At 44.5% G+C, this 25,190-nt stretch overlaps 1 long non-coding RNA gene across 1 annotated transcript; it reads right to left on the bottom strand.

Annotated features, from left to right (window-relative positions):
• Positions 1-1,635: 1,635 nt before the first annotated feature.
• Positions 1,636-25,061, bottom strand: LOC139076603 (uncharacterized). The gene is made up of 5 exons (XR_011528340.1): positions 24,933-25,061; positions 20,684-20,858; positions 15,444-15,548; positions 12,653-13,065; positions 1,636-2,656 (listed from the first exon to the last, which is right to left on the bottom strand). It is a non-coding gene; the product is annotated as an uncharacterized lncRNA (long non-coding RNA).
• Positions 25,062-25,190: the final 129 nt, after the last annotated feature.

Raw genomic sequence — 25,190 nt, 5'->3', positions numbered from 1 at the left:
GGGGAAACCAAAACTACAGAGGGTCGTAAAGGATGCACTCCTCAGAGAAAAATAGATATACGCTGCACTATTGCCAAGAAGTTTGTAAGAGGTACAAAGCTACAAAGGTAAGGATAAATATTATGTTTGGAAAGAAAGCAGAACTATCAGCAAAGTTTCCTTATTAAAGAACATTGGTAGACCATAATGAGATGTCATCTTACATCCATCTGAATAGCTATTATTAAAAAGACAAGAAGTAACAAGTGTTGGAGAGGATGTGGAGAAGAGGGAATCCTTGTACACTGCTGGTAGGAATGTAAATTGATGCAGACACTATGGAAAACAGTATGGAGACTCCTCAAAAAATTAAGAATAGAACTACCTTGGGGCCAGCCCGGTGGCACAGCGGTTAAGTTCGCACGGTCCGCCTCAACGGCCTGGGGTTCGCTGGTTTGGATCCCGGGTGCAGACATGGCACCGCTTGGCAAGCCATGCTGTGGTAGGCATCCCACATAGAAAGTAGAGGAAGATGGGCATGGATGTTAGCTCAGGGCCAGTCTTCCTCAGCAAAAAGAGGAGGATTGGCAACAGTTAGCTCAGGGCTAATCTTCCTCAAAAAAAAAAAAAAGAAAAAGGAATAGAACTACCATATGATCCAGCTATTCCACTTCTGAGTATTTATCCAAAGAACACAAAAACATTAATTTCAACAAATATATGCACTTGTGTATTTATTGTAGCATTATTTACAATAGCCAAGACATGGAAACAACTTAAGTGTCCGTTGATGGATGAATGGAGAAAGAAGATGTGGTATGTATATACAATGGAGTACTATTTATCCATAAAAAAGATGAAATCTTGCCATATGCAACAGCATGGATGGACCTAGAGGGTATCATGCTAAGTGAAATAAAGTCAGACAGAAACAAATATAGTATGATTTCACTCATATGAGAAAGATAAAAAACAAACAAACACATAGATATGGAGAACAGATTGGTGGTTACCAAAGGGGAAGGGGGTGGAGGAGTGCAGAAGGGGTAAAGGGGTACATTTGTAGTGATGGATGGAAATTACACATTTGGTGGTGAACATGATGTAGTATATCCAGTAGTTAAAATATAATGATGTACACCTGAAATCAATATAATGTTATAAACCAATGTTACCTCAATAAGGAATAAATAAATAAAATTTAAAAAATAAAAATAGGGGCCAGCCCAGTGGCATAGGTTAAGTTCGCACACTCCACTTTGGTGGTTCAGTGTTCACCGGTTCGGATCCCAGCTGCGGATCTAGCACCACTCATCAAGCCACACTGTGGTGGCATCCTACATAAAATAGAGGAAGATTGGCACAGATGTTAGCTCAGTGACAGTCTTCCTTAAGCAGGAATCCAAGAGAGGAAGATTGGCAACAGATGTTAGCTCAGGGCCAATCTTCCTCACCAAAAAAAAATAATAAAATAAATATAAATAAATTAAAAATAAAATACCATAAGAAAAGAACATTGGTAGATGTTGCATAATATCAACAGTATATAACGTGGGAGAAAAGTAGTATACTGTCTGTGCAGATATCTCTCTTTATATATGGATAAAATTCAGTTCAGTAGGGGCACCAAATATATGAAAGAAAAGTACTTGATGATTTTCTCCCCCAAGACTCTTTTGCCTGAACAGCTTTATTGAGATATAATTCATATACCATACAATTCATCCACTTAAAGTATACAAGTCAATGGTTTTTAGTATATTACATTACTGATTCTTTTTTAATTGTGGTAAAATATATATAACATAAAGTCTCCCATTTTAACCATTTTTAGAGATCCAATGCAGTGGCATTAAATAAATATATAACGTTGTGTAATCGTAACCACAATCTACAAGACTTATTTTAACTGAGCTATGCTCTACCTGATTTCTGTTTATCTCTGTAAATCCATGCTCTACATGAAGACTATTTTCATTTGAACAAGACTTATTTTGTGAGCCAAGATGTAAAGTGGGAGAGCACATTGGCATCCGTTTTGGTGAAGTTCCACCTCTGTGAGCATCAAGGAAGGAATTCCCAGTGAACTGAAGAGGGCACATCTGAACACCAGTCTATTCACTGCTTCCCTCAAAGAGATCAGTTGGCTGTTGGCCACAGGCCTGGATGGTCTTGATTCAGTTTTGAAAGTGTTCCCCAAGAAGCAGTCTCTGGGATGGAGATTAGCATACAGGATGTTTATTAAGGCATATGCTTGGTATCAACATCTGCTGAAGGGGGAGAAAGGAAGCAAGATTGGGCAGAGGCAGAAGTTGAGCTGCAATGCATTCCAACAAAGTCCTCAGCTTGTCCCCCAGGGAGGTGTGGCCCTAGGAGATAGGTCTTCGGAGTTTAACTGAATTGAGATGAGGGGACAAAACTTCATACCCCCTCATTGATGGGTCGTTGGATGTAAGCTGTCCTTTGGGCAAGGAAGTTTCCTCAGCCAAAGCAATCTCTTGAAGGGGCTAACAGCTGAGAGCCATCTTCCAGGAGCGTTCCCAGCAGCAAGAGGAATTTGTCCTTCATCCGTAGGGAAGATCTGGGAAGAGTATCATGTTGTCCAGCACACTCCACCCGTTGCACTGCTCAGATCCACTTCTTTGTGTAAGCTCTGGGAGCAGCTCCCACAGGATGCCTGGGGGAAACCCAGGAGAGGCAGGTTAGTGAGATGAGCCATAGCCCCTATCACCGCAGCTGGTCTCAGGGCTGTAACTAATCCTGTCATTTCCCGCCTCTACAACTCATTTTGGATCCACCTCCCCCTCAGCTAGTGCATCAGTTGGTCTCACTGGCTTACCTGGCGGCATGACCCACACCTCACATGTGAAGGGGCTGAGCCCCTGGTACCATCCTCTTCTCAGATCAGGATGGCTGAACTTGTCCATTCACCATCAAAGTCGGTGGGTCACCTGGGTGCCATATTCCTCCCTGCCCTCATTGTGTAACAGCAGCCTTATCTCCTCCTCATGATCAGGACCAATTACCTCTGCCAAATGGTGACCCCTCTTCTTACCTGCTGACCCATTGGCACAAGAAGCATGAGGGCAGCAGCCCTAGTTTATCATTCAATGAGACTCTTGCTGTCCTCTGACAGAAGTGTTCATGGTCTCCTTTGGGACCCTGAGTTCTGGGGATGAGAAGCGCAAATTTCTATGCTGTTGTGCCCATGCACAGGCTCCATCCTTCCCACCATAGCTACTTTATTCATGCCCCATTGGGCTAACGCTGGGACGGTTAATGACAGAGGCTGGCTGATGTCAACTGGCCAAGTCACTCTGTCTACCTGGTTGTTTAGTGCCTCTTCCATGGTAAATGCTTTATCATAAAAAACAAAGATATTTTTCCTTCTTTTTTAATCCTATGTGTCTACCCACATGAATTTACCCCAGCCCTCCTTGTTCCTGAACTTCCAATCTTTCTCCTCGCAGGCCCATGAATAGCCAATCAACCCATTCACCACTGATCTTGAGTCCATGTATATCCTAACTTCTGAGCCACTTCTTCCAGAAAAAAGTATACCACTCGAAGCTCTACTCCTTGGGAGGATTTTCCACCACCACTTCTTTCAAGGACACCCTAAGAAGAGCTGAGTGCAACCGCTATGATTTTCAACACAGGTGCCAAGTCGGCCCACACAGGAAACAAGCTCAGGGTTTTTCTTTTTTTCAGCTGGTCATAAAGGATCCCTATGTAGTCCTGGAAGTGAGCTGAGGGAGGGGCACTGATACTAACATGACAGATGACATGTGGCTCTGGACTCCCTGTCTCTGCAGCTTATTTGTGCCTTCTAATCCTATTGATGCTCAGTCCTAGATATGCCACTTTTAGTTTATTATGGACTGTTATTGGGCCTTCCCAACCTTAGGAGTCTGACAGAATTCAGTCCGTTATGGGCACTTATGGCCATCTGGTCACTTGATGTGCCATGGTCAAGCACAAAGTCTACTAGGGCCCACAAGCTATTTTCCAGAAGGTATATAATTCTCAGTGCAGATGGCATTGCCTTGTTCCAGAAACCTAGGGATCTATACTGTAATTCTCCTACTGGGTTTATCACAAACTACACAAAGCATCTTTTCCCACCACTGATACCTCCAATACCATTGGGCCTACCTGGTCATCTAGCCCAAACCTGTACCTGCTGCAGTGCCCTTTGGTGCCCTGGGCACCAGTCAAAGCTGGCAGCCTTCCATGTCACCTACTATATGAACAAGAGTGATACTCCTAGGTATGGAATATGCTGCCTCCAGAAACAGAGGCAGACTACCAAGAGTTGTGCATTGTGCTTCCTTCTTTGTGGTAGGAGGCAATGATTTAATAACTTGTCCCTTACTCTTGAGGGGACATCCTGACATGCCCCAGAGCAGGAACACTTAAAAGTGTTACTGGTGTGGCAGGTGTTGAATCTTTGTAGGGTTTATCTCCCACTCTCTGGAGTGTATGCATCTTACCAAGGGGAGACTTATCTAATCTGATTAACATGATAATTGTTGATATAGTGAACAAAATTGATCTTCTATGGGATTTCCCCGATAGCCCAGACTATTTTATGACAGAGGGCGGGGGAGTTAATACAGCCCTGGGGCAAAACTGTAAAAGGATACTCTTGCCCTTTCCAAGTCAATGTAACCTGTTTCTGATCCTCTTTTCCAATAGGATTGGAAAAGAAAGGATTAGCCTGAACAATGACCACATATTATATACCTAAGGCCATGCTAACCTGCTCAACAAAGTTGCAATTGGGGCTACTAGTTGGTTAAGTATGCAGTGGTCCACTGTCACTTTTCAGGATCCATCTGCTGTGTTCAGGTTCCAAATTGGTAAATTAAACGTAGATATGATCGAGACCACCACTTGGTGTCTTTAAGGGTGGTACCAATATCTGCCATTACTCTCAGAATGCAATATTATTTTTAATTTGTTGTCTTATCAGTGGGCAGGGTGGAGAGAGGCCAGTTCAGGAGCTTCCACTTGACCTTCCTCACTGCCATATCTCTTACCCCACAGGCCAAGGACTTAATGCGAGTGTTGTGCCAAACACCAAGTATAGCTATTACAATTACACGTTCAGGAACTGGGGAAATGACCACAGACACTCCATGTATTACCTAGCTTTCATATACTCCCACTCTAAAAGAAGGCCCATGATGATATTTCAGGTCTCCAGGTATCAATGTCAACTCTGACTCTTTGTCCAACAGTCCTTAAAAATGTTTGAGTATTCCCCTTTTCCCAGTGTAAAACTATCAGAGTAAGTGGCCATAGGTCTCTTTGGGGAAGGACTGGGGGATTCATTTTTGAACACACTGAGGTGTTTCAGGATCCTTCCCCCCGGGGACATGAACTCTCCTTCAGAAGATGGATTCCGGATCCAAAAAATTGACTCAGGTCTAGAAATTTGGCAAGGGAGCATGAATTTTTATTGGAACAATGACTCTCAGCCTCCTGATCACCCACCCATGATTTCCTTGAGCAGTACACTTATGGGCTACCCATCTGTTTTGCCCCAAAGGACAGAGTTCTATTAACTATTTGTAAAACCTTCTTCAGGTCAATCCCCCTTGGATGCCATTGGACCTTGCTATTCATTGCAATAATTGTCCCCACCTGGCTTCTGACAGCAAAGCATTGCCAACAGCCTCTACTGGTTTGGGTTCCTTTGATCTTCACTGTTATCTGTGAACCCAGTTCTGTAACAGTATCTCCTACTGTCAGCCTGGGATACAGGAACACAAATACCACTGAGCTTCTTAATGATGCAGATGCTTCTCTCTCCAGCACATTCCATATTGCTTTGGTCAATAGTGCATCCTCCTGGCCCTTCCGTAGAACATAATCATCTTGTGGGTTTTTTACCCTTACATAGTATATCCACTCTCTCATGCCCACTTCTCTGAGCCTTTTAATTCCTTCTTTCACCACCTGCCGCAGCAATTCTGTCATTTCTACTTCAGTTAGTGTTGACTACCACTTTTTCCATGCTTCTAGAAGCCATCGTAGCAGCGTGTTCATACCATTTCCTGGGGATCCTTACTAGTGTGTTCAGAAGAGTGCTCCCATATCAATAAACTCTCTTTTATCAAACGTATGTCCTGCCCTCCTCAGTCCAGCATTCTTGGAATCCAATCCTCTCCTGGATCCTGCTGGTACAAGTTGGCTAGGTCCTGCAGTCCCCTTCCTGGGCATACATGTCCTCAGCTGGGTTATGTTATGACTCAGCCCTAGTCACTGACCTAATGGACAGGAAAGGAGGGGAAGGAAGAGCTGCATTACAAGGAGAGGTCTCTATGTCATCTTCAGGCAAGTGGGAAGCTCCCATCCTTAGTAGGGAGATGTGGGCCACCTGTGCAGGTTCAGAGGGTTCAGGTGAGTCTCAGGATTCAAGATATTTGGATACATCAACCCAGATATCCCCAGCTCATATCTCACGGTCCCATTCTTTCCCAATCAAGGCCTTAACCTTGTAAAGCAAACTAGCCTTGGTTGGGGAGTTTAACCTTCTTTAGAGATCAGCTACTCTGACAATGAGATCCTGGGCCTGATCCTCAGCTTTCTCTCATGCTGAAGGAGGTGAAAACCCTTTGTGTATGCTACCAAGGAGGCCCTCTGGATCACACAATTAGATTTTAACTGCCAGGTAACCATTCCCAGATTTTGGTTCTTTTTCCAGAGTGGAGTTTAGTTACAGCCACCAAGTTCCACTGTCCTTAAAGTTACCATTTCCCCCATATTTCTCAAAAGCATAATATACTACATGAGCTATCACGTTGTTTTCCACCCGTGTGTATCATCCCAGTTCACCACCAGTAAGAGTTTTAACAATTGTGCTGCCACATTGAGCCAGGGGCTATCTGTGCTCCACCTACCACCAGTGGTAGGGTCCTCATTACCACCAGACAGCATGTGATCTAGACCCAGACTCCCATCCCGGTGACTGTCTTCTCCTATCTTCTCTGGTACCAGCTATTACATGTTGGATGCCCCAGGAAGTAGATTTGAGACAGATGTTAACATGCAGGACATTTATCAGGGCTTACTATTAGAGGCAACACTTACAAAAAGAGAGAAAGGAAGCAGAATTAGGCAGAGGGAGAATTTGAGCTGTGATCCAGTACTAAGTCAACCCCATGGGAAGTTCTGAAGGTCAGGGATGACCCTTCAGAGTTGTCTCCATTTGGGGTAGGGAATGGAGCCTCTCTACCACCACAGGGACCAGTCAGCCCTCGGAAGGAGACGTAACTTTGGGAGAGCCACTTTGCTTCAGCAGAGGCATCCCCAAAGAGGGCACGATGGCTGAGAGCTGTCTTCCAGTTGCACTTCCAACAACTCGGAGGTGGGGGATGGGGAATAAGTGTTTCATTCCTGGAGGGGGATCTGGGTGGTGGACATCACAGCACCTAGCACAAAGGAAATGGTGAACATTGGAACAGGATGACATTGCAGTCACTGATAGATAATGATATACGTTGGCTATTCACAAGGAAGGAGGTTTTGAAATGAGAGATGAGATAAAAAATAATTTCTTCATGACCATTTCTATGATTTCAAGTGGCTTGCTATAAGGGCATATCTCGCTGATGTATTCAGTATCTTCAACAGCCTGAACCTGCATGGTCACACAAAGGATAAGATATTGGGATTTTCTTTTTTTAACATTGAACCATGGTGTAAACTGCTCAAAAATGCCGAAAAACAAATTGATTTGTTACCAGCATATCAATGTTTTGGCTGGGTTTTTTTTAAACAAAACCTATTATGTATTACTTTATATATTTAAAAGTACACTGGAATTTGGCAATAAGACACAAATAAACACTTTTCGAAGCCAAATGGAACCCAAGAATAGACTAGGAATCTGTCTGTCATTACCTCCTGGTTTGCAGCATCCAGTTCTCCAGAATTGAGTATGATAAGCTCATCTACTGAGCATCTGACAAACGTCAGACACAGTCTTCAGAAAGAACCCTCACCACAATTTCTGGATCTGTGTATGAATGAAATATCCAGAAGCAAACATACGTGCTTTTCCCCAAATCTTCATAATTGTGAGATGTGATTTTCTAACTTAATAAAAATAGGAAAAGAAATAAAAATATAAGAAAAGATGAAACAAACAAAGAATAAGTAAAGAAAGTGACCTGGTACAACCCAGATCAATGACTTAAATGCTTGACACAAACAGATTATGGATGTTTTAATGAGAGATTGCCGGCAACATCATCCATCTCATTGCAATGAGACAATTATCATTTGATTTTTAACATTGTGCTTTATTTTTACTTTGTGATGAATACAATTTCATAACAGTTTGTTATAATTTACCTAAATTGGTGTATAGGGGTCTAACATCTATGTGTGTGCACACACACACACACACACTCCTTTCAACTAGACTGGATACGCTTTTACCTCTATTAAATATTGAGATTTCCCCCTAGGACACGTATTTTCAACTGAAAAGATAGATCCTGTTGTTGAAATCAAGTTTGAAAGCCACAACTTATTTGGAGCCCTTGGGTGGGGGGGGCTATAAATTTATCTAATTATTCTGTCCATTTTTATTACTTTACCCTGTGTTTTTATCTTCATAGCTCTTAATTGTCATTATCATGTGCGCTTGTCTACTTGTTTGTTGCTTGTCCTCCTGACTAGAATATAAGCTCAATGAATTCGGGGACCTTGTCTCTTCACCTCATACCCCCATTGCCTAGAAGAATGCCAGGCACATTAGTACAAACTTACTAAATATTTGCTGAATAAGTGGATGAATGAAGCTTTTACTTATTCTTCCATTCATCCATTTATCTATTTATCCATCATGTACCTATGCATCCATCATATGAGAAAGCCATGTATACTGGTGAGTTAGTTTTGCTGTCTACTTGCAAGACTGAATATGGTTTATAGATATAGATATAGATATATGCATATATTTCTATTACGTGAAATAATCTTATGGAGAAGGAGTCCTGAGGTGCAAGTCTACAGACCCAGCAAACTGGTGGCTGGAGGAGTCATCTTCCAACTTCATTTCCCTAGTCCTTCTAGGCGGTAAAGGAGAGCAGCCAGCAAAAGAAAAAGGGCCTGGAGCAGGCATTGCTGGGAACCTGTTTCATCAATCTTATTATGCTTTGTGCTGACTTCATATTTTAATAATCTCCTCCCAAATACCTTGCTAACCCAGCCTAAATCGTCCCTTCATACAGTTAGTACATATCTGATGCCCAGTAACGACTTCTTTGTTCCACCCTCCCCCTGCTCAGTACAGTTCCATTTATTATCTAACCTCACTTAGGCATTTTCAGCAATCTTTTTATGTTCCTCCACACACATTTTCTAAAAAGCCAGCTGTGCAATTTAGACCATCCCTGGAGATTATTGACCAGGGTGGGTTTGCATTTATGAGCACATAACTGAAGCTGACACGGCCTTTACCAGAATTAATAGCTCTTGGAACAATTTGCCTTTACAGCATTTTACAAACAGCTTCATAATACATCTGAGGGCAAGGCAAATTTTAATTAGTGTCACTAACAGCTAAGTATTCAGAGGTGAAATAATTAAGTGGCTGGACCAATAGGAGCAAGGGGTGGAAGGTGAACTTGGAGTCTGTGCAGGTTCAAGGTGGTAGGAGTTTCCACTTGTCTTTGGGGTGATGCTGGGGAGCCGTTCTCTTTGCTGAGATGAGTTTTCTGTTAACGCTGACCAGGAATTACTGCTAGCAAATTCGGTCTGTCTGCACGCAATATCGTTTTGAAACACCCGGTGCTTCCTTCCTCCCACCCTCTCTCTGTAGTTTCTTCTCTTATTTAAATTTGGTTGCTCTATTTTACAAGCAAAGCAGCTGCCGGTGTGGGGAAGAGGTAGACCATGCAGATTTATGGTTTACAGTTTGCTAAATGTAAACCTGCCTAATCCTTTCATATCATTGGATTACTCTCCCCAAGCAAATTTTCCTAGCTTTCATCATGAAAATGGGCTCCCTGCCAAGAAACCACTCATCCCGGCTCAGGTCCACCTGGCCTTTCCCCATTGTCAACTCCTCCATCTCTGGCCATTAAAAGGGTTTTCTGACTGAATATTTGCACAACCATTTCTGAAAGTCAAACACAAAATCTTTGTTCCATAGTGTCACTAATCTCTATGCAGGATTCTGGTCTGAATTATTATCAGGGAAAGAGGGCCTTTGATCACTGGGTCAGTTCTCTCTTAATATCATCTAATTAAATAAAAATAAATTTATTTAAAGTTTAAATAATAACCAAGGTCAGATCAGAGGATTTAGAGAAAACAACATACCTGTTAGCATTAGTGCTGCTCCACAGGTGGCTGCGTTTGGAAGGTAGGTTAAGAAAGCCATCCTAAAATTCCTAAATACTCCATAAATGCTTCATCAATTAAACTTTTAATGGATTAAAAAAAAATATTCGTGGTTATTTGCTGCCTAATTCCCTCCACAGGTCCAGAGAAGGGGACCTTCTTGGGTTTCAAAGGGAAAGGGTTCTTTGTGACTGCAAAACAGAACGCGGGGTTTGATTCACACACACTGCTCTGTCAATCACGTCTGAAAGTCTGCACATGTGTAAACTCTCTCACCAGCTATGCAACAGCACCTTGCCATTCCATCACTGAGTGATTTTGATCCCTCCTCAGCTAAACTTTACTACTGTAAGCAAGTAATTGGGGGGGGGGGGGGGGGAGGCGGATAGACCAGAGAGTGCCTTTCTGACTCAGGTACCCTGACTCTCGGAATTTAGGACCTGAGGGTTGCATTCATTGAAAAGGCAAGCACCCAGACATCCTCCTTGAACACCAAATCTGTTTAAACTATTATGAAAATGAAAGGTTCTTCTGTACGTTTTCTCACAAAACTTTCAGGAGTCTGAGTGAATTCAGTATTGAAGATGTTCAATGTGCACTCAAGATCCATATACTGGGTGGGCTTCCATTAAGCTATTTTCTTGATTTACTTGAGCCTAATGAGTCAAAAGTGGCAAGACAGAAAAATGCATTTTTGGTGGCCCAGGGCCTCCCTTCCACATTCTCTGGCTTTCCCATTGATTTCTAGAGCTGCCACAGCCAAAGCGGGGGGGGGGGGGGGGGGGGGGGGGGGGACCTCACCCAGACACGGTAACAACGTTAGGCAGAGCACTCGCCTGTCACTGCTCCTCTTCCTCCAATCTTCCAGAAGACAGTGGGGAGGAAGGCCTTGCAACCCACTCTCCAAACATGGTACCTCTGGTTTGAATAAAGCAGTCCATATGAGCACGGGACTTTGAGGAGAAAGACCAGAAAATGCCTTACTATAATGGTTGATTGCAATATACCTTGTTTTAAATGTAAGTTCCTTGAAGACAAGGGACCGTATTTTTTATGAAGAGTAGAGGGTGACATCTGATAAGAAACTCAACTTCCATTCATAGAAGTCTGTTTGGCTTGGTAGGCACTCACACTCCCAAGTTTCACTTTGCATTTCTGGGTTCATCAAACCCTCAGATTCAATATTGAAAGTCAAAGTGAAACCCCCCACGAAGAAAACCACACTGATTTTTACCTGCTTTAATGTCGGTGTTTTGAGAAACTAGCATTAAATCAGTCCGGCTCACTCCACATTCACCTTTTGGGGTATACAAAATACCTCCAGTGAAGTGGCAGCAAATTTGTCTTGCCTCAAAAATGTTCACCAATGAGAGGGTTTTTAATTAAATCCAAAGCCTTCACATTGATTTCAACATGTTTTTAAAGACTCCTGCACAGATGTCTCAATTCAGTCAAGGGCTTAATTGTTGAGAGAGGAAAAACAAGGCACTTCTAAATTTCAACCTATTGTAGGGGCTTTGTGAAAACCTGAATCCTTCAAAACAAATGCCAAAAGTAACTGTGCAAACTTCTCCATTCGTGTGCATACAATGACACTGCCAACAAAAGAGAGGAAAAGAGAAAGCTCAAAGAGTGAGGGCAGATGGAGAGGAAAGAGAAAGAAAGTTGGAGAGGAAAAAAAGATCCAAAGATGGATTCCTTTTTCACTCATTTCTGGAACAGGTAGAATTTTCACTCTGAGAATAGTAATACTCACTTGATTTGAAATGCTCAAATCAGACCTGGGGCCGAACTGGTCTGTCAGTTTATCTGGGGCCAAATTTAGTCAGTTCCGTTTACCTGGGGCCATCTTCATCATACCTGCACAGCATTCCTGGGTGCTGTTCTGTCTGTCACTCTGACACGACAGGACAGGGGCCAGCCCAGATTCTGTGAGGTCTCATGGGAGCTGAGATCCGAATTGAAAACCTAGGAAGGAAGCCAAGATCCTACTGCTGGGAATGTACAAACAGCAGAGCAGGAGCGGCCGAGTCAAGGACCTGTCACGGTCACAGAGCCAGAGTTGGTCAGGTGGGAACAGGTCGGCCGCAAGGAAGGGAGAAGTCAGGGGCAGTTCCCAAAAGACACCTAATGCAGACATTTGGAGGCTTCATCATCCTATTTTTCAAAAAAGAAAATGATAACCCTGGGTTTTAGTTTGCTGTCTTCACTGAAAAAATTCAAAAGGCCCCAAGTGGGAATTCCCTGGAGGTGAGGATGAAAAGAAACGGGGCTCACTTACCCCACTGTACTGCGTTGCTCAGTTACTCACCTGCCACCCCAACTGGTGGCAATTTCCTCATGGACAGTGGCTTCTGTTTGTCCTTAGGGCCTAGTCCAGTGCCTGGTATTTGGTAGACATTCAATAAAGTGCTTGACTCAGTGACCGAGCGGACAAATGGTCATAGATAGATATTACTTGATACTTTCAATCTGAAGGGTCCTTAGAAGGCTTTTGAGGCATTTCTCCCCAGGGTCAATTAAAGATCATCAATCTCTAGGAATCCCCAGGAGGGCCACACTCATGCTCAGTTTGCCTTCTCTGGAATGAAAGTGGCTACTTCTTTTCTGGAAACATATGAGGAAGTGTCCTATGGGCAGCTCGTCTTCCCGCCTTTTTGCCTGTGCCTTTTTGCCTGTGTGACAAAGTCTCTCTTTGCCTCAGAAATATAGCGTGTTTCCAGGCTGCAAAGAAACCGTTGAAAATTAAACCACAGAACAGCATTTTAATGAGAACATGATTACCTAACACCCCACTGTGGTTTCACATGGCCTGGTGCCAACCTTCCAAAATGCTACCAGAAGCTCAGAGTGAAAAGAAAAAAGAGAAAGAGAAAAAAAAAAAAGTGATTAGCATCCCCTTTAGTGAAGGTGGCTTTCTTGGATGGCTTCCAAAAAGATCTCTCTAGAAGGACGTAGGTTATTGGTGTCTGCAGTTGAACAAAACTTTCTTCCTGTTTTGAAAAGTTTGAGAGAGAGAAAAGGGGAGCCACCCTTGAATTAGTAAGTACATGATGTCCTGAACTAGGTGTTTATAGCACCAAAGCTCTACTGTGTGCGTCTGTACCCAGCACTGTCTATCTCATCAGCTTGCCTTCTGCGCACCCCCTTGCTATTTCCGTAGCCTAGGTTACAAGACCGCAGGTATTGCTGCTCCACTGGCCCCTTGGAACAAAGCCCGAGCGAGCATTGTTCCTCCCTGGTTGGCAGCTTGCACTGAGCATGCCTAGCACAGGGCACAGAGAAGGCGATGGAGGCGCTGGGGCTCATGTCGGGGTCGTTTCTCAGAGACATCCTTTCCTTGGTCTCCAACTGGCCCGGCACTTACCCATTTGGGGCTGCGGTTTCATTTCCACGTTGGGTTTCCTGACTTAACCCGTGAACTGCCTTCTGCAGTTGTCTTTCCACAGGTTCAACAGCAACCAGCTGGCCCTGCGAGGCCGCAGGAAAAAGCAGATCACAGAGCTGGAAGGAGCTGTAGTGGACTCCCTTCATTCCACAGATGCAGAAATTAAGGCCCAGAGGAAATTTAGAGATTCACCCACTGTCGCCCAACTACTCAGCATCCTGACTTGCAGGCTGAGGATACTGCCCTAGCCCTTCCACCTCCAATTCCTTTCAGTAACAGAGTAACTTAAAGAACCACTTACACACAGAGTGATGGGCACACAGCAGGCATAATAGATGCTACTTTCCTTCCTTGCAAAGTGCTCACTGCTAAGCTCTGAGAAGGATAAGTGGAAAACTGCCACACATTCTTGCCCTCAAGAAGTTACAATATCTCGAAGGGAACAACATGTACACATTAAGCATACAAATACTACAAGCTAAATGCAAAGCAGGGTGCAAGGAGATGCTTAATAGAGCAAGTGCAATGAAAAGCAAAATGCTCTCCCTCTGTGCTCCCTTCTCTGGTTAACTTACTCATTTTATCTTGGTTTTGAGGTCACCTCTTTCGAGAAGCCCTCCTGGGTTTGGTTCAGGTTGGGCTGTAAGTGCCTGTGCACTTGTCTGGGTCCCCGTGAGCGCTGTGAGGATAGGTTCCTGGTCAGCCTTGTGCACTGCTGTATTCCATGTCTAATGCCAGTGGGTGCTCAGTAACATTTGGGAAAGGAAGGAGTTGAATGTTTATCGAGAACATTTTAGCCAGCAAGTTGGATTGGAGATAGGCTCAAAGATGGGAAGGATTTACATCAATGCCGAAGGTGGCCCAGAAATGGGTGGATAAGCCCCCTCCCCCATAGAAAAATCACCACGGTGGGTGCTAGTGAGAGGTCACTGAGGAGACTCCCATGGGTGGAACAGTAACTTGATGAAGAGAGTCAGGAAGGTGCTGTCGGGTAAGTCAGATGAGGCCAGACTCTAGGAGATCAGGGATGCTAAGAGGACGATAGCAACCAGAAAGAAGATGTGTCGCCCTTTAAAAAGAAGAGAATTAGAGAACATCCAAGCCACGAGAAAGCTGCACACTGCGAACCACCAGCTCAGCTTCAGAATCTGATTTTGAGAAGCATTTTCCTACACTTGCAAAGAAAGCTTTCGGGCTTCCCTTTGGTAGCTGGATTTGTCGCCCCTTCTCTACTTTGAAGTGTTGACTCTTTCTCAACACCTGAAGAGACAGGCTGAGTTTCACCTTGGGAAAATGCAAAATAGTCAGCTGCGGTGAAGAAAAAACGAATTGTGATCTCAATCACAGCTTTCTTTGATACACTGCGCTAAAGGGAATTCTGAAAGGACCACTGACTCATTTCAGCCGGTGAGCCAGGGTGAACGTTTAATGTGGTGACTCAGTGACCAAGGAAACCACTTCTCTTGGGGAGTTGTTTGTTCTGACTCTTCTTATCTGGATGCCTCTACCAAACAAACGAGTATCATCTTTCACTTGGGGGCACCTGGTAGGCATTTACAAAAAAAAAAAGGAGTTCCGAGAAGAAGAACTATAATTACCAACAACAGAGAGGGCTCGGTTTCTGCTATCTTATGCCTCATCCACAGGTTTATCAAAATCAAGGAGCAAAATGATTTGTCCAGGAAGGGGGTGTGAAGGAGGAACAGAGACTCACCGTGTAGACAGCCGCATGCTGCGTAAAACACCGCAGACATTTCGCGTCAACTCATGCCATTCCAGCGAGATGTTAACTTGGAGGAAATGCCAGGAAAATGAGAGGCTGGAAAAGAAAGGAGATGTATTCTTATGGATGCCTAGCTGGTAGGCAGTCCCGGACAGTTGCTGGTGGCATTCTACTCCAACCTAGAGCAGACTGAGTAGAGTATGACTCATCTCTAAATAAGAGCCCTGGACAGGCTCATGATAGAGCTGCTGCTCCCCAGGGGAAGGTCACCTGGAGGTTATAGGTTTAGAGACCTTAACAGTCCCATGGGCTAAGACGTCATTGCGCACAAGGCAGCCAGGTCCCATGCAGATGAGGATACGTCAAATGATTGGCCTCACTGTGGGAGCCATCCCTCTCTCAGGGGCCATCTGGGAGCGGATTTGAACTTCTAAGGGGCATCTCACACAACCCAAGTCCCAGTGAACTTTGGGATCCATGTGACCAAAAGAAGAGTCTCTCCTAATGAGAAATTCACTCCTCAGGGACCAGGCAGGAGACGTGGTAGGTGGACTGCTGCATTGGAAGCAGCCCTTTGTCACCCCTACCCTGGAGCAGCCATAAGAAAGGGTGGCTGCCATCTTGCTATTCACCACCAGCCTCTGGGGGAACCCAGTGAGGCACCTACGTGCTATGGGGGATAAGAGAGAGCATGCAAACATCTAGCTTCCCTGGTCCCACACACCTTCACACAAAGAACGATGTGAGCTTCTGATGCCTTTGTCCTCCTCTTTCCCCTACATCCTCGACCTGGGCTTCTATCAGCTTCGAGAGAGTGGCCTTCCCAGGCCAGGACCAGCACAGAGCAGGTGTGTCATAAACGTTGATGTTGATGGCTAGATTCATGACAAGAGGTAGGCACCACTTTGCATTATCTCCATTTTGATGAGGAAACTGAGGCTCTAAAACATCAAGTAACTTGCCCAAAGCCCCTGAGTTAGTGAACCCAGGTCTCTTAGCTCAGAGCCCAAGGTCTTAAACTAACTGATTCCGTTCCTTTGCCAAAGATAGACTGGATGGCCGGAGGAATTGGGTGTGTTAGAAGCTTCTTCAAGAGAATCACCCCTCCCCGGATTTCAGCAGCATCAGTGTCCGACTAGCGCCTATTTTATGTTTCAATTGTGGGTTCAAGGTCACAACTGTTTGTCCCTTCTTAAGAGCTTGTCACACCCAGTGTTCCCTGGTTTCATTTGTACATTAGGGTTCCAACTGTCACTCGCCAGCCGGCACATTGGTTTCACTTCCCTGGGCCCTAATTCATTCGTTTTCTGAAATAGGGATCTATCTACCAGGGTGGGTGTGAGAAGTAAGAAAAGGGGTGTGAATACAAAGCCCACAGGAGCCTCACCATGACGCTGTTCATGCACTAGTGAGCACTTCACAAACAAAAAGCATTGTAACAGAGTATTTTTGTCCTTTCCTAGCAGACTTCTGTCTCAACTCTGGATGACATCAGAACCAGAGCATTTTTTAAAAACACAAATGCCAAAGACCCCACCTCAGCCCTACCAAATCAGGAACACCAAGGGTGAGGTCCAAGGACCTGAATTTTACATGGTAGTCAACTCCCTGATGTGTGGGGACCTGGACCAAACTAGATGTTCACCCTATGGGAAGCTTCCATAAGGGTCGGAAGTAGGTTTAGAGGACCTGGAAGCTGCCTCCCAAAACCAGCCCTCTTATTTGCTTGGTTGCTGGTTGGTAGCTCCCTCCTGCAAGCTGAGTAGTAATCGGTGTACAGAGAAACATTCCTTCAGTCCTATTCCATATTGGTCGTCTCTACGCTCTCTCTCTGGCAGCCCCAGTAGGGGTAGGCTTGGGGCCCCACACAAAAACTACGCTCCCTCCAGGGCTGCCCTTCCTCTGCTAAACAAGATCACTTTTAACAACCACAAAGTTTCACGAATCACCAATGAAAGCCGATCATGCTGTTAAGTGTTTGTTAATGAAGAACATTCTTAAATGCACACACAAAAAAACCCAAAACAAACAAGCAAAACTATGAATTCAAGACAGTTTCAAATAAGTTTGCTATTTTATTAATCACCAAAACATCCACATGCATTTGAAAAGTTGTTATGCATTATTTACTCAGTCTGAAGTAAGACTTGGGACTTGAGAATATCTGGACCCTTTACAATAACTTTCCTGGGGGTCCACTGCCCCAAGATTGGGAACCAGCATGTGGCACTCTGTCAGGGCCCGTCCACCTAAACTTACTTGCTCCTTAACAGTAAATATCACCCAAAGAATCCAATTGTGGAATTGTGGCAGTGTTTGAAATGAGCCACCGGTAAGAAACCACAAGGCCAGAAAAGTGATCTGAGGCCAAGAATGAAAGAGAAAATGGATCTGAAAATAAACTCTGCTTATAGCAATTATATCTAGGATCAGTCTTGAGCTGCACTCTGAGAACCAAAGTTGGACACCCAAAGGTAGACCAGAGCACTCAGCAAAGCAACCGTTATGACGGAGGCAAGGTCCGGAAGGAATGGGTGCCTACTTTCCTTGAAAAGGGACTATTACAAATAAAGGCACAAGTGTAGAGCAATTTATTTTCAATGTTCTGCTAAAAGTTATCTTTGCAGTTAAGGGATCTTGAAATTATTTTAACTTCAAGTGTCTTGGGTAGGACATTCCAGCAACATGCCAAACCGGAGGGTGAGTGGCACTGTGGCCTCTCTGTAAGGCACAGCTCAGATTCCATCTCTTCTGCAAAGCTTTCCCTGGGGCATATTGGTTTGAAATGACTTCCTCCCTCTGAGCTACTGGGCCCCAACCCTGGTGATTCTGATTCTGTAGGTCTGAGGAGCGAGGGTGCCACCAACTCCTTGTTTTCTGTATAATTCATCTGTGACCATAAAAGTTACAGATGATTCTAGCTGAACTGCTACTATAGTACAGATGCTGATACGAATTCTCATCTAAGTTTCTAAAGACGGTTGCTTCTCTCTTTCTGCCTCTTCTCCTATAGCTCTGCGCATAGAACCCAGCTCTAATTGGTGTTCAATAACCACATATTGATTTGCTTTGGTCTGACATAGTGTCCTACCCCGAGAGTCAACTCGAAATCATACGCAGGCAGAGGCTTTAGAGGTGTAAAGGAAGGATCTTGAAACCCACTTTTTTTTTTCGGTCTGCCAAGTTTTGCCACCTCTGATGGTTATCTTTTAAAGATATGCAATCAGATGAAGTCCCCCAATGACATCAGTAAAAGGATGCATATCATTGGACGCCCTGTGCTGCGCAAAAGCCCACAAGTCAGATGCAGGTGTTGGTGAGAAACCAACACCCAAACTTTGAAAAATAAAAGGATAAGCCTTCAGACTTTCTCTAAACAGCATCACGTCCCCACTCAGCCTCTCTCCTCACCTCTATTCATCACAGCTTCGCTGAAATTTCCGTCACTCTGACCCCCTCCTTCTGCCTCAACTTCACACCAGTGAGTCACCAGATGCTAGTGCCCCAAGATCTCTTCTCTGAGCCTCCCTCCAATTCCCGCCACTATCCAGCTAGCCCAGAACTTTACAATGTCCCACCTGAGCTGTCCAAATAGGTTTCCGTCTGCTCTCTCCACCTCAGCGTCGTCCTTCCAACCCATTCTATACTCCACTTACAGATTAATTATTCTAAAGCATATCTCGGAACCATATTATTCTCCAACTCGAAATCTTCACAGTTTTGCTATTACTTTAGAGAATAAAGTCCGGGCCTCTTAGCCTTGCCTGTAAAACCCCAATGCTCTAGCCTCAATGTACTTCTCCAGACAGAACTCCAACCTATATTCCAATCAAACTGGCTCATCCTTGTTCCAGGCTCCAATCTTCTATTCATGCTTTCTTATTCCAGTCAGAATGTTCTCCTTCCTGTCAAATTCTTTCCAAGTCAAAAATCCTGCCCATTCTTCATAGATATCTCCTGTGTGGAAGATCTCCTCCTTCCCTACTGGACTTGTTCCTACTTCGCTTATGCTGTCTGTCCTGCTCCGGCTGATAGTACTGTTATCTACGTTCCTATATTCTCTCCCATGCCAGATTTCAGTGGCTTAATACTAAGGACTGTGTGCTGTTCACCTAGCATGGATCTCAGCACCTAGCAACGCTCTGCACATCGCAGGCAGTCAAACTGGTTTGTGGAAGGAAGGGAAGAAGAGGTCTCGGAAGCAAAAGAGAAGGATCTCAGATGGGGCCAGAGAGAGCAGGAAGAGAATCCACCAAAAAAGGAGAAGACAAGTCATACAGAGAAATGAAAACAATTAAATAAAATGCTGGGGACAGATCCTGGGCAGTGTGAGAGGGTGTGTTCCAGATATGCAGAGAAGAACCAGAGAAACGTGCTCGCACCATGACAGGACTTAACACCAACCTTGACGTGATCCCAGTGGCAGATTCTATCACCTCATTACCTCCTGCACCTCTCACAGCAGGTGCGGGGCTCTTCAGGTCGAAACTTGGTGCCTGTGATTTGTGAAACCGTAATGGGTAGAAATTTGCCTTCGTGTAACACTTCATCTAGATTTAATTAAAACATCTTATCTCTATAATAATTAACTTTTAATTAATATTCTTCCAGTTTGCAAAGTAGCCTTATACTTTGTATCGTCCTCATTATCAATCTTGCAAGATAAATAGTCAACAGAATTCCCTGAGAGTTATCTGGCACTTTAGAGTTTGCAAACTCCTCGTCTTACATGGTCGTCTCATTTGGTGCTCACTCACGTTTCCATTACTCCCTTAATGCCGAGTAACGCTCAGGGAAACCCGTTTACTCCAGTTTCCAGGACACAGTCTGCTGCTTTACGCTTCCATGTCTGTGCATATATGGTTCTCCAGGTAGAATTCTTTTTAGCTCCTCACAGTCTTCCCCTCCAGAAGCCAGGTCTTCTGCAGACGACCAGGGTAGCAGCACCTCAGGGACTCTCTAGGGTCCTCCCCTGGGGGCATGGGGGTGTCCATTATCACTGGACAGGCACACCTGGCATTCTGTAGCTGCCTCAACTTCTGTGGAAATTCTGGAAGGGGATTCAGAACCAAGGAGATTACGGGACCCAGGACACTGACTGGCCAGTGAAGAAACACAGACACACATGCAAATACACGTCTGCCCCCGGCAACACAGAGAAGGAGAGCTTACATGGTAAAACCCACTTCCCTTGCTCTCAAGAAAAAAAGAGGAGAATTCTGTATACTTACAACAAATGGGACACTCAGGGGTGGAAGAGAAACTCTGACTTTGTATTGGCTTATTGTTGCCAGTTTCTGATTCTTGTGGATGCCTCACACCCTCCATTTTCAGCTTTTTCTTTTGCAGAATTCATCCAAGACAGCTCGTTCTGTTCACGGGGGACACAAAGGCATGGGCCAGAGACTGCAGACAACAGGTCAGAAAATCAGACTATTCTAAATGGTTCTCTCTGATTCAAGGTCGGGGTAAAGCAGAGATTTTTCAAGAAGAAAATAAAGTGTACAGTTTGAAAAAACATTCCTAATCATGTATTTTTCCAGATTTGGAAAACAACCTATTGTTTTCACAACACAAACTACAGAAAGGAAGTAAAGATCAACAAAACCCTCTTGGCCGATGGGGAATGGGCAGAAGATGTATCTTTTGTGCATCCATGCTTTCCGGGAAGAGGCCAGAGATTTCTCATGGGACCTATCAGAAAGGAAGGCCAATTAAATGTTGACGTTTAGCATAAAAGGGTAGAGGAAGTCTTTGCCTCCCAGGGACGGAGGAGCCCTTCTCACTTTCTAGGCTAGTCTGGCAGCGCTCAGCACCCAAACTCTTACAGAGAAGCCTAGATAGAAATTCATGGCAGGACCAAGTGGGCCTTCCCCTTTCTAGAATTGATGCTGGGGCACAGAGCAAGCATATGACAGAGAAGAGAGAAAGCAGGAGGTGCTAGGACATGAAAAATTCAGATACCCTAGAGGACTTGAGTTTCTGGGGTGGTTGGTTATGACGGTGTGCGTGTGTGTGTGTTTGTGTGTGTACGGGGGGGAGAGAGAGAGAGAGAAGTTGGGGGAGGGGCTCTGGGTGAAGGAGTGGGGTGGTTTTTTTTAGCCTGGCAAATAGCCAGTTTGACACGGCAGAGAAGAAAAATCCTATTCAGTCTTGAGGAGCCTAATTTAAATCAGTTGGGGAGAAGCTTGAAGATGGCGCTGGAATGCCCTCCCATTTACCATCAGAGATAAAGCTCTCAGCAATCTGGACTGGCAGATGGAGACCTGTTTGTGGAAAGGATGCATTCCCATTGTTTGGAATTGTTCAAAGTGTTGCCGCAGAGGTCATTCTTCTCTGCCTCCAAATAAGCAATAAACCATGTGCACATGAGCTGGTTTCCGAACCATAAAGGGACAACGAGGCAGAAACAGGACGTCCAACGCCTGCTCCCTCTGAGAGCTGCCCCACCGTGGCTTCCAAAGGCAAGCAGGGCCACGGAGGGCAGCCCTCCACAAACCGGACCCGAGTGAAGCCAGCCCAGGGGATGAAGCCGCAACCGGTTGACCACAGGCATAAATGAGTGGAAAACCAAGAAAAAAAAACCTGAAACACTCTACCTTGGCATTTTTAAACGACTCTGAAAACGATTTCATTTCCTCCTTGTAAAAAACTGCTCCCACACAGAGCCATGCCCAGTTTACAGAGATTCCCAGAAAAGCCCTGAGCCTTTGGTTGGAAGGCGTTGGACGGGCAGCTAGACGATAAAACAATGTTTTCTCCAGGCAGCCATCAGCACCTGCTAAAAAGGAACCTGTTTGGGCACGGATCTTCAGACAATTTTTTAAGTCTTCCTTTTAACCTGTTTCCTCTAATGTAAAACCAAGCAAAGGTGGAATTAATCTCGCTCTTTATTAGCCTGCTTCTGAAGCTGCTGCTTTCCCACATTTTCTCTACAGCGAGTACATCTGAAAGTCTCAGGAGGCCTTAAAAAGTCCAGCACTAAATCTTTTGAGTCACTTAATCCCCAAATCTTCCATGTTTGGAGATAATTTCCTTTACAAAAAGAAATCCTAACCTGGCCTGGTTCCGCTCTCTAACCAGCTAATGGAACAAAGAGGCCTCTCATTAGACTCATCTCTGAGGCTGCAGAAATAAGTGTCTTGGGAAGGGCAGGTTTTTGCTTTCGCCTCATGATGGTTTTGGCTGCTGCTCGCTTTGGCTTCCTCGCATGCTGTCGCATCCAGCCAAGCTCGAGCTAAGTTCAACCCAGTGGATAGAAAATAGGGAGGCAGGTGGCTAGGAAAAAGGGCTGTCTGGGGATCAGGTTTGCCCAGCAGGGACGGGCTGCCTTTCTGAGGAATGGGCTGCCCATCCCTGGGAGCGTTCAGAGATGGGACCACCTTGTGTGGCTGTGGAAAGAGCTCCTTGGAACAGAGACCAAATGGGTTCAAAGCTCTGTTTCAACCCCGAATCTGAGTAACCACGGGGAGGGGTGAGAGGGGGAGGCGCTTTCACGGCACGTAGGAGAAACTTTATTACTTCTCTTTCCTTCCTCCATCACATATGTCTCTCTTCTGCCCCACAATTAGAACATTTCACACTTTATTTAAGGCTCCATTTCCCTTTACTTCACTTTCGTGGGTAACGGTGGAAAAAGCCATGTGACTGGTTAATCAAAGCCCTCCACCGGCAAGAAAGACATTTTAGCAGCTGAGATATAAGCCTATGTTAATAATCGGTAATGTTTATTCAGCACTTACTAGGTGCCCTCACTGTGCTAAAGATTTCACACGCATTATCATATTTAATCCTCCCAAAAAAAACCAAAAGGTGAAATGCTATTATTATCTGGATATTACAGCTAAGGAAACAGACTTAGAGATATGCTTGCCCAGCCTCTAGACTGGTAAATCATGCTCTGGTAAACCAGCTCTCAGTAAAGAAATGAAGAAATAAGTCCTGATTTATAGCATTTGTAGATTTCTGTGGTGTACATATTCCCACCGTGGTCGATTTTAAGCTACTAACGTGATGTCCCTGAATGTCGAGTTGGAAGAGATGTGTACACTCAGCGCTCAAGCGCCCATACGTGCTGGCTCCGAGGACCCATGCTCTGAACTACTAAGCTGCACTGTTCAGCTGGCGATCCTCCTTTCTCCTGTCAGCCCTCCTGTTTAAAGAGAAGAAGGAGGAATGTCCCCCTTCCTGAAGGCTGTTGTTCTCCAATAGCTGAAAGAAATAACAGCCCAGCATTCATGCATCAAGGTAGATGAGAAAGCTGAGAGCCTGAGTTGGGAGAATATAACAGAGTCACAGGGAGGTTGAGTTAATTCTCTTCAGGGTCCCAAATATTAACCTGAGTAAAGCTGGAGCCACAAGGGGGTATCGACTCAGGGAATCCAAAGTGACTAATTTCAGTCTTGGAATGATGGACAAATTATAGCACACAGGCCACGCCAAAACGATTCTGAGGCTAGTTCTGACTATTTCCATTGCTGCCCTTGAGTGTGTCTGTTCCATCCTTCCGGGTCTCCCAAATCCCCATCTTTCTTTCAATTCCTAGTGCCAACACCTTAGGCCAGTGTAAACTGAAAGCTTGTAGAGTTTTTGTTTATTTGCTTGCTCGTCTGTTTTGAATCAACATTTTAAAGTTGAAAGACTTCGCATGAAACAATCAGCACTTTCAGCTTCTCTTTAAAAATTGGAAGATATGGCTCAAATTCCTGCATAGGGCCATTAAGGCTAGGGACTACTCCTTTAGACAGGGCATGCACCCTCCAGTTCTCTCTAGTCCCCACCACTCCCTATTGCCTCATTCATTTACAATACCTGCAGTATTTTAGAGTTTGTCACTTGTGTCTTAGATCTACAAGTAGCTCCAATGGCCTAATCATGGCTTTGGATTTAGAAAACTGCTAAGGCAAGAATATTGAATGGATCCCCCTACACACAAACACACACACACAAACACACAGACATGCAAATACATAGACACACAAATAATTCCCACCCTGTCCTACTAATAGAAAACTCTTGGTAGAATGTTCTCAGCAAGCTCTCAAAGCCCATCTGTACGGGTGATCAGATCACCACATTTCTGGGAGTGCCCTGGCTCTGCCATGGGTTGCATAGTTCTCTTTAGAAAGCAGACTGTCCACAGGGCTCTAGGCACTTCCTCCTGTTATATAGCTGCTTGAGGTCACTGCCAATAAATTACTAGTTTAAGGAAAACAATGACAGGCCTTTTCCATGGAGAACAGGACTTGCTCACTCAATTATTTCCTAGAGTCGTGCCCTCTTTCCCAGCTTGACACCATAATTATTGAGGCAACAGCAGTGAATCTGCTTGTTGTTGTTCTTCAGACCCACAAAGCCACACCACATCTGCCACATGAGCACAGCAAACTCTGAGAGCAATGCATCCTCCTGGCAGTGGAACTAGTCAAGTAATAACCGTTGCCTTATTAATTAAGTGGCTGGTTTGTTAAAAGGACTTACCAGGGTGACTCTAAATTGGCTGTATTTGTTTATCAGTCTAGGTTTTCTCTTTGTACAGGAAATTTTGCTGACTGTTACAAATCTTCAATGGAAATCACCAATAATCTCAATTCAGTGAAGTCAGACCTTTTAAAAATTCAAGATATGACAGATTTAGGAAGAAAATAGTACCCAGAAAACAAGTGATAATTTTCCTAAATTGGTATCTAGATGCAAGATGGAAGGTTCAGCTTTACTTTCCACTTGAAGGTGTTGGAG

The sequence above is a fragment of the Equus przewalskii genome, chromosome 17, assembly GCF_037783145.1.
Source record: "Equus przewalskii isolate Varuska chromosome 17, EquPr2, whole genome shotgun sequence".
NCBI classification, from domain to species: Eukaryota; Metazoa; Chordata; class Mammalia; order Perissodactyla; family Equidae; genus Equus; species Equus przewalskii.
This window is presented reverse-complemented; position numbering and strand designations above follow the sequence as displayed.